Here is an 8,510-nt window from a genome sequence, read left to right as displayed (position 1 = left end):
GAAACATGTGATTAGGACATGCTTTGCATACTGGGTATGATATCATTCAGAGCTTGAGCGTCTGTGTTGTGCATGGTCCTAATCGTACTGGTATCTGTTTAGTAAGCATGTTGAATACCTTGTTTATGAATATTGAACATGTGATATATGTTTGATGGCATGGCTTACCTGTGTATGTCACTGACTAGTCAGGGACTGACCCTAAAGTCGATGATCATGCATTGAATGGCTCTATGGCATTAATGCTGGACCGACTCTAAAGTCGATGAACATGCATTGAATGGCTCTATGGCATTAATGCTAGGCCAACCCTAAGGTCGAAGAACTTATAAGCGCTTGCCTGGTCTAAGACCAGAAGTTCATAGCCAAGGTATATGACCCCAGTGACTGTTTGTCACATGACTAGGGGACGCTGTCCATAGTTACAACTCTAGAGTCGGGAGGAAGGTTATATTGGTGACCAATCACCATGCACCTATCCTGCTGAAGCTAGTGAGATGCTCACTTATTTATTAAGCCCCGGTGACCCTACCGTCACATGGCTAAAGGGTGTTGTCCCCAGGTTATGACTCTATGGTCATGAGGAAGGTTATGTTGGTGACCATTCACCATACACCTATCCTGATCGAACTTATGAAAGGACAACTTATCAATTAAGCCCTGGTGACCCTATCGTCACATGGCTAGAGGGAGCTGTACCCACTTCTGTGACTTTTGGCTATTGTCACCTATCTGTTTTGGACCGTTGGTCCTGAATGGCTATTATGGTTATTGTTGATATTATATCATGCTTTATTGTGTTTTCTTGCTGGGCTTCGGCTCACGGGTGCTAAGTTGTGCAGGTAAAGGCAAGAGGAAGCTGGACCATCCTTGAGTTGGAGAGCTTAGGTGATCACGTGTACATATGCACCTGCTCGTCCACCACGGCCGAGGTTTAAAGTGGAACTAGGGTTAAACCCTGTTTTGCCGCCTAGAACGGCCTGTTGTAAATATTTTCTGTAATAGTCTTTGAAATTTATATTTTCGGGATCCCAATGTATATATTAAACGTTCTAGTGAAACGTTACATCTTATCCAAAGTTTTTAATCCCTAAACCGCTAATCATCCTTAGTTACACGATTTTGGACAAATGACTCGATTAGCGAGTTTAGCACTGTTACAAGGCATATCGTAACGGTCCCTGGAGTTGGGGTGTTACAATATAACTTTTGAGAGTTTGTAAATTATCTTTTGAACCCTGTTTTTGGGATCCCATGTACCAAATATCTATTTTAATGAAAATTAACTATTTATGATCAAAATCTTTTAACCCTAACCTGATTATGACTTTAGGATCACATTTTTTATTCAAATGACTTGATTAACAAGTCTTAAACTACTTTAAATACATAGTGTAATGGTCTTGGTTATCCAAGACGTTACATGTTAACCAAAATAATTATTTTTAATTTATTAAACTAAACTTTTAGCTATCATTTATTTTGTTTAAAAATCACAAGTGAATTAAACTCAACATTTTTCTTAATTAAAATAAAGAAAACCACACTTATTAAAATGTGAGCATTCAAGGATACATTTAAAATATCATTTTTAATGTTTACATAGTTTTAGGGTATTAATTTATTTCAACAAACACACAAACTTTCTTTCATTTAAAAGACATTCAATAATTTTTACCAAAACTTCCAGCAACAAATTAAACCCTCAAAAATCATAAACTTGAAATTAAAACTAATATTTTCTTTATAAAATATAAAAAACTGTAGGTATTTATTTGAGTAAAAATATCATTTTAATGTGAATTAAAATATTCGTTTAATTTCTAAATCATCATAGCACTTGGAACATCATTTATGCATGCAAATCAATATTTCAGCAAATTTCACACCAATCATTCACAAAAATCAGCATGCAATATTCATCATGAAATTCATCCTTCTACATCATGCTTCACAAAACTCATACAATAATCATACATGTTTAATCAACACAAATTTAAATAAATATCCTAGCATGTACCTATTATCATATTATCAATTTAAGAAGCATCCCTAACATCACATAGACATTCAAATCATAGGTATATTTCAAGATGAATCATACATATACATGACACAAGAACCCTAGGCCGAAACTCTCATGACTTAAACATAAAATAAAACTAAAAAATCTCATTTACATCCACATGGACCCTAACATGTTTCTACACCTCTTTTAATTGTTTTAATATTACCATTAGCATAAAATAAATAATCAAACCACCTTAAAACCTACTCACAATGCCGAAACATCCATAGTACTATTTTCAAAATATATCACCAAATTTTCATGCCATTCTGAAGAAAATAAATCATTTGGTCTACACAAAAACATAAAACAATATTCCTCATTTAAACCCATCATGCTTTCAAAAATGTCATAATCATAAAACATAACCACCTCATCAAAGTGACCAAACATTGAGATTTCCATAGATTATAATCCTATTTTCAAAACAAAACCCAAGCATGACCCAAGAGATTACAACACCCAAACAACAAGAGATTGGGGAAAATTTTCTATTACCTTCCTTTATTGTGTTCAAGAACACAAGAGCACAATGACCTTGGGCACCCTAGGGTTTTCAAACTTACACGAAGAAAAAGAAAACAAAATAAAAACAAGAACATTAACATGAATACTAGAGATTAAAAGATGAGAATAAGATGAGAGGGTTAAACAACCAAGAATCAAAGACACTCACCTAAGACCTTCAAAATTCTCCTCTTCTCTTCTCTTTCTTCCTCTTCTCTCTCTCTCTCTAGAATTTGTGCCTCTCCTCCCTTTCTCTCCTTCTCTTGAATTCAGCAGCACAAGCAAAAAAATGGCTCAGGAGCGAATTTTGCCAAACTATCAAACTTCTGTGCATAATTAGTGACAAAGATTTCCCTGAACCAAAGTCACGAACTCATCTACTTTGGTTTCTAACATGACTAGACTATAATACTTCTTGCTAAAAGCTTGCACGAAATCTGCCCAAGTCATGGTATTCAGGTCTCGAGTCTGTTTAATCACATCCCACCATATCCGCGCATCCAACTTAAGTAAGTGGGCTACACATGAGATTCTCTGGCGATCATTTAATTCCATATGATCGAGAACGGCCTCAAATAATATTAACCAATCTTTCACCACCATGGGATCAGCTTTCCCTTCAAAGTTTGATGGGGCTTGCTTTCTGAAATGTTCATAAACCGGCTCGAACCCATTAGTCACAGGTAGTGGTGCAGGTGGTGGTGTTGGTAGCTGAGGCTACGCCACTGGTACTTGACGCACTTGGGGTGCTTTCCTAGCATGTGTTAATTCCTCATGTCTTAGCCATAGTTGTTTCCTTAACCTTGCTACCTCTGCGGCCAGATCAACAGATGGTGCTGCTAGAGCTGCAGGTTGGACTGATGGCATTCCTACTTCAGGAATTGTCGTGGCCTTAGATCTTGTGGAGACACCCTTTCCTCGACCTCCTCCTCTTCCCTTGCCTCCTCTTCCTCTAGTCGAAATTATGAGATTCTAAGGCACCAAAAGAAAATCATAAGGGAGAATAATCACATAATGGTTTGATAGATAATCATGAAAATCATACATTCCAAATCCACACCATTTAGAGTTTGCAAGAGGAAAAATATTAAACCATAGAATTCAAAGTGTGTTCAAAATTATTCTGAAATTCAAACAACTCATAAAGAGTTCAATAACCAAAAACGTAAGTCCTTAGGGTTCTCTAAAAAAGTCCCATCTTATTCATTAACATTTCACTAAACGTTCTACGTGACAGACTCTAGTCCTCAACTGTGGACTCGTCCCCAGAGCTATAGTCGAAGACGTCCTCTGAGATGTGGAAGTAGTCGGGGGCGCTTGCTAATGTCCTCATTCTAGCACTTACTTGTGGAAGGCATGCACTACCTCTTGAAATGCCATAGATCCTTCCAAATCGTGCATCGTCTCATAACACTCCTCCATCTCTCCATTGTCCGTCTTTACCATAACAAGCTCCTCACGACTAAAATCGTAGTTGTCCATAAGATTGTAGATCACGTACTCGAAGGTGCTGAAGTCCATGTCATCTTGAATGACGTCGTGCCATGACATGGCTAACTGGAGAAGGGCCTCAGGATACACCGACAGTGCTTCCCTTAACACCCAGTATTGTTCTATGGGCCATAACAATGCCCCTCTTTTGTTCAAGATTCCTTATATACGATCGAAAACCACCGCCGTTGTTTTCAACACCGGAATCCTCCAATCTTAAGGGTCCTGCTCAAGCTGGACCTTAGGTATTACGTAGATTTCCTTAATAAGTTGTTTCTTAGTAGTTTTTATAACGAGAGGCATCTTACTATACTGCAGTAACAAAACTATAAAATTAAAAAAAAAACAGAAATAAACAAATAGAACAAATACTTACCACGCAGTGATGTGAGATTTTCCTGTCTTTAGCGTGTATGGGTAGGGTCCTTGGAAACATGGACGACCGTCTCTGATACCATTTGTAAAACGCCCTAGACTAATACTTTGTAAAACGTCTCCATGCTAATAAAATTATAGAAGAAAAACCTCTTATTATATAAAAATTCCAACGAGGCCTTGCTAAAACAACCAAGTTGGGCCCAATAGTTTAAAATAGCATAAAAGTTCTCATGTGACATTTTTATAAATAAATATAGTTCAAGTCCCACTGATAATTTTTAAAACCAAAATAAAACATAACATCATTCTTTAAAATTAGCGTTTAAGCTGATCATTTACTCGCCCATAGGATACACCCACGCCATACACACTCTGACGTCGGAACTCCCCACATCACCACGCGTGCAAAAGAGAAACCCTATTTATTATGTGAAAGGGGGAAAGTAAAGGGGTGAGCTAAAAGCCTAGTAAGGAAGTACAAACAACAAACAAATAAAAACACAACAAAACATAATAATATAATAAGACTCACAGAACATCATATCCATACATTGTCATACATCGTACTTAACGTCATCATCATACATCATACATAAACGTTATCATCATACATCATTATTGTAACACCCCAATTTACTAATAAGGTTTAGGACCTTGATTAGCGTGCCTGGAGGGCAATAAGTGATTTAACATGTCAATATATGAGTTTAAATGAATATGTGTTTAGAATGCATGTTTAGGTGGAATAAATATGCATGTGGGCCTCGTTCGTTAGTTAGGGGGGGGGGGGGGTAAATGGTAATTTTAGCCCGCTGAGGGCATAAATGTGATAATTGTATTATATGATTAGTACCACGTGTGGGTGGTGATATTACTGTGATGCACGTGCCGAGATGGTCATAGGGAGCTAATTAGTTTAAAAGTCACAACGGGATTAAATACCAGGCTTGGGAGGAGCCTAGGGGTATTTTGGGGATCTTATAATGTGAGTTTGTGAGCTAATGGTTAATGGTGATTGAGTAACTTAAGTGACCATTGATGACCATTAAGAGTAACAAATTTTAGACGAGAAAATGGTAGATTTGTAGGAAAGGTGAAATGGCAAAAGTGCCCTTGAGGTTTAGTTATGAAAGGATTTTGATGGAGGGGTAAAATAGTCTTTTGGCAAAGGTTTAGATAGCTTCAGATGAGGGAAAAGGGGATTCACGTTAAAACACTTAGTCATATTATTGTTCTTACTAGAAATTGAAAGAAGAAACTAGAAGGAAAGGAAAGGAAGAAGGGAGCTGAAATTTGAAAGACCTAGGAGGAGAATTAAGTGGTTTAAGGAAATTAAAGTTTATCATAAGCAAGATTTTTCAGAGGTAAGAGTTTATCCCCTTTTTTGTTTGAGTTTCAAGTTTGATTTTTAGAGAGTAACCATGAAAATTGAAAGATAGTTATGGCTGCTTTTGCATGAGAATTCAGTTTGATAATCAAGAGGAATTGGTTTAAAGCTGGGATTGGAGGGAGTTCAAGCTGAGTTATTGATTGAGGTAAGAGTTTTAAACATCTTTGAGTTTTCATATCGGATGGAGTTTAAGAATTTGGAAGAATGGTTTAAGTTTTTCAAGCTTTGGTTTAAGTTTTTTGCCTACTGGTTTAAGTTTCTGAAGTTTGAAACCAAAGTGTTGATTTTGGGTGTGATTGTGTGTTTGACCTTGTTGCTGGTGTTTATAGGTTGTTAGATGGTTCATTTGAGGTTTCAAATTGGTTTTGGGGTTTAGGTATGTGTTTGGGTTGGATTGTAGGTGTTTTGGCTTGGGGAAAACCCAAAATTCTGGGTTCGCGAAGGGGCGCCGCGGCCCTGTTCTTTGGCACCGTGGCGCGAGGTTGTATCAAGAGCTGGGGGCTTTCTGACTTGTTGAGCGACGCGGCCCTCAGTGGTAGCATCGCGGCACTAGGCTATTTTCAGGATAGGGAAATTTTGCATTTTTGGGCATTTTTCCCAGGGGCTTGGGGGATGTTTCCGTTGCATTGTTTTGGGAAATTGGAGGTCCCGAGAGTATGGGATTGGTCCTGGGAAGTGGTTTTGGATTGGTTAGTATTAAAGAGTGTTTTATATGTGTTGTGACTAGGTTTTTAGAGAGGCTCGGGATAGAGGACCGTGCTCGTGACTTTGGTGCATTGAGAGGCTCGGGACACAGGTAAGAAAACTGTAGAACCTGTAGAGCAGGGCATGGGCCCATAGTGTTGTTGCAGGGCACGGCCCTAGATTGTATTACATGTTAGGGTGTAGCCTTGATTGAATTATTATATGCTTAAATGTTGTTTGAGTTATGATATATGTGGTTATAGTAGAATGAACAGCAAAGGAGCCGGGAACGGCAAGGAGCCGGGAATGGCAAGGAGCCGAGAACGGCGAAGGCCGAGAACAGCAGTGGGGCCAGGAATAACACTTAGCACAAGGAGTGCTTATTGTTAGGGTGAGACCCCAGTGGATACATGGGATATCCTTACAGTGAGAACCGAGACCCCAGGCTTTGGTAACATTTCTAGGACAGCATGGCCGTACTTGTTTGGTCTGATGGATTATCTGTTTATCTGTGGATTATCTGATATGTTGATTATATAATATGCATATGTTATGTGCTGTTGAGTTTTCTTGCTGGGCTTCGGCTCACGGGTGCTCTGTGTTGCAGGTAAGGGCAAAGAGAAAGTCAACCAGCCATGAGTACGGAGAGCATGAAGTGGCGCGTACATGTTTGGCCTGCCCGAATGCTTTGGTTGGGGGCGTTTTGAGAAATGGCTGTATTAAACCGTGATTTTGATAGTTAGTTGTTTGTAAACCTATTTTGAGTTGTAAATATTTTATAAACCTTATTTTGGGATCCCAAATGTTAGACACTTGGAATTTTAAATGAAATAGAGTACTTTCAAAGATTACTGCCTTGACTTTTTGTTTAATCACACTTTTGTTCTATAAACCTCGTTTAGCGAGTTAATTGCACATTTTAAACTCACTTAGTAACGACTCTAAGGTAGTAGGGCATTACAATTATCATGCATCATATATCATCAACATATTCAAACATCATCATCATAAACATCATCATTACATCCTTGTGAACATGGCCCCCTCTCCTGTCCATGTCACATCTTGAGGTAAACAAGAGGCTAAGGTCCTTAAATAACCTTGACGCATCCATCCTATGAGTTATGTCGTACCTTAGTAACTTGAGTTACGCCTTTGTATCCTTAGTAACCCCTTTGTTGTGTCGCGTTCAACACGCTAACAACCATTTGTTTTTCATACAACATACAAAATGCATGCAATCCAGGCTTATCAACACAAAGGAAATACATGATTCGTCAAATTCATCATATTATCTCAAAATAGCATTTCATACTTCATATCACATGATACATCATCATACATAACATTTAACCTCAACAAACCCATATTACCGTCCATAGCATAAATAAATAGAATTCTATCAAACTTCCATACCTCAGGTCCGAGCAAAGCAAAAATTGAACAAACTTCACAACGAGCCTATAACCACAATCAAATAACATTGTTTAGCATCACGTAAGATTTTCTTGTGCCCAACTCACATATCCCATGTGTGCATGGGTCATTCACACATGGTGCAATTTACACATAATTTCCAAATATACAATTTTTTTTACATAGAGTCACAAATGAATAATGCCAATTCTACCTATTATCCATGGAGGGTTTTCAAGTAAAAATTATATAGTTGAATAATAGACATATTTTTTTAACGTAAAAGTGTATTTGCATGCGACATGCATACATGGGAGCGTTGTTAAGAAGTGACGTTAAAAACGATAATTTATACACGCTTATTTCTAACATTTTCAAAATAAAGATTTAGCAACATAATTTCATCAACATTATTTTTTTCCTTTAAATTCCTAAGTTGATTAAACCTCTTAAGACATTATTTTTATTTCATAAAGATAATTTATTTAAGCATTTAAAAAAAAAAATTCCATTTATTATTTTTAAATTGCATAGAAAATACCAAAAGCTTGAAATTATATAAAAGTACTTATAAAT

This window comes from Humulus lupulus, chromosome 5 (assembly GCF_963169125.1).
Source record: "Humulus lupulus chromosome 5, drHumLupu1.1, whole genome shotgun sequence".
NCBI classification, from domain to species: Eukaryota; Viridiplantae; Streptophyta; class Magnoliopsida; order Rosales; family Cannabaceae; genus Humulus; species Humulus lupulus.
The sequence above is the reverse complement of the archived record's forward strand: the minus strand, read 5'-3'. Positions refer to the sequence as shown.